General features: G+C 40.5%; 1 pseudogene; it reads left to right on the forward strand.

Annotated features, from left to right (window-relative positions):
- The first annotated feature begins 279 nt into the window (after positions 1 to 279).
- LOC114094119 (ribosomal biogenesis factor-like) lies at positions 280 to 1889 on the forward strand (annotated as a pseudogene).
- Positions 1890 to 2328: the final 439 nt, after the last annotated feature.

Raw genomic sequence — 2328 nt, forward strand, 5'->3', positions numbered from 1 at the left:
GGCCTTGGTTGAACTGGTCTTTGAAGATAAGTAGAAATGAAAATAATCAGACTCTGCTTTTATAGACTGATGTCCCCAAAAGTAGGACCATTAGGTTGGGCTATGGGGTGTGTGTATGCAGGGGTAGGAGCAGAAGATCTGGCTGGGAAAGTTGATAAACTAGGCAAAACTATTCGGTGGAAATGGGCAGAGGTGATGTTCAACAGATTTAACAAGCCAACGGGTATATGCACAAATTAATCAGAATGGATACTGAACTATAAACATCTCCCAAGGGCCATGCTGGTGAGGACAAACTGAATTCCATGCTAAATAATCTGGAAAGAATTTCTGCATTTACTTACCCAGCCTCCTTTCCACCTCTTAGAAATAGCACGCTCTTGTTTGCTTTAGTAATTCCCATGTCCCATTTGGTTTGGTGGTCCTAACTCCACTCTCATATCCCCAGATGGGGGTGCACAATGGAGTCTGGTCTGGCTGATTAGAGAGCAACAATGACTGTCAGCTGGGCCAGTGAGAATTCTTCCCCAAATATTTATTGGAATTCTTGGGGAGAACAGGAATCAGGAAATCTAAGAGAAAGGAAAGTCAGGTGGGGAAGGTACTGGGAAAGAACTTTAAGCAAAATTCATATGTACGAACATGCCACAATGAAACCCACCCTTCTGTATTTAAAGAGAGAGAGAGAAAGAGAAAGAGCTGGGCATGGTGGCACACACCTGTAAACCCAGTGACTTGAGAGGCTGAGGCAGGATTGCAAGTTTCAATTTGGTCTGGCAATTTAGTGGAACCCTATCTCAAAATAAAAAGAACTGGGGATGCAACTCAGTGTTTGCCTAGCATGTGCAAGAACCTGGGCTCAAACCCAGTATTTGGGGAGGGGGAGGGGAACCTGAGGGGAGGAGATAAAGAGAGAAAGACCTTTTGTTGTTGTTGTTATATTGAGAATTGAGCCCTGTGCTTTACCACTGAGCCACATCACCAGCTCTTTTTATTTTTTTATTTCAAGACAGGGTTTCACTAAATTGCCAAGGCTGGCCTCAAAGTTGCAATCCTCCTGCCTCAGCCTCCCTAGTCACTGGGATTATAGGTGTGCACCACTGATCCTGGCTTGAGGGACCAATTATTTACAATAATATTTCAGTCTCTAGATTCAGCTATGCCTGAAGTCTTCACATATACTTTTTAGTTCAATGACCAAAAATTATCTTTTATGAACAAAACAAGTTGAGTAGGCCTTTTTGCCATTTGCAACCAGAAACATGCTAATACAATTATAAAAGTCCTCAAATGTCATCCTAAGGAATTCTACACAGGCTCTAGAAAGACATAAAAGGAAAGGGGAACTGGGCACAGTACCACAGGCTGTAATCCCAGTGATTCAGGAGGTGGAGGCAGGAGAATCATAAGTTCAAAGACAGCTTCAGCAATTTAGTGAAGCCCTAAATAACTCAGTGAGACACTGTCCCACAATTAAAAAAAGGGGAATCATGTGCGTGCAGATGGTGTCACCTGGAACTTGAGCACGCATGTAATGGGTAAATCAGGTCTGATGAGAGATGATGGCTAGAACAAATTAAGAGGACAGAAGTCCAGAAGTGTATTTTATATATCTAGCAAAAAAAAAAAAAAAAAAAAAAAAACTCTTTAAGGCTAAAAACAAAGCAAAACCAATTACCCCTAATCTTAAGAAGATAAACATTGTGAATGGTGAAAAAGTTAACCAAGTAAATAAAGCTTTTGTAACATACAGAAGGAAGCTGCACACTTCTCAAAAAGCCTCTCTCCAGAACCTCTGCAGGAAGAACTGATTCCTGAGCATCACGAAGATGAAACCAGTCCATGTTGAAAAAGCTACAAAATCAATGACTCCTGTAATACAGTGGTGAGGCATGAAATTCCCCCCAAAAGATCAATAAATTAAATGTTTTGTACAGATAAATAAATAAATAAAAAGGGTTGGGGATGTAGCTCTGTGGTTACGCTCCCCTGGGTTCTTTCTCCTGTACCAAAATAAAAAAAGAAGAGATAAAAATAAATTCAAGGGACTGGGGCTGTGGCTCAGTGGCAGAGCACTTGCCTCATAAACATGAGGCATTGGATTCAATCCTCAGCACCACATAAAAATAAATAAAATAAAGATATTGTGTCCATCTACAACTAAAAATATATTTTAAAAAATAAAATAAATTCAAGGTGTCAGCTGGTATGGTTCCTCTGAATGATCCAGGGGTAAATTCATTCCTTGTCTCTTCCACTTTTTGGTGACTGTTTGTGTTCTCTGACTTAAGGTCTTGTCACTCCAATCTTCGCTTTGGTCACCACATT

The sequence above is a fragment of the Marmota flaviventris genome, chromosome 10 (genome assembly GCF_047511675.1).
Source record: "Marmota flaviventris isolate mMarFla1 chromosome 10, mMarFla1.hap1, whole genome shotgun sequence".
NCBI classification, from domain to species: Eukaryota; Metazoa; Chordata; class Mammalia; order Rodentia; family Sciuridae; genus Marmota; species Marmota flaviventris.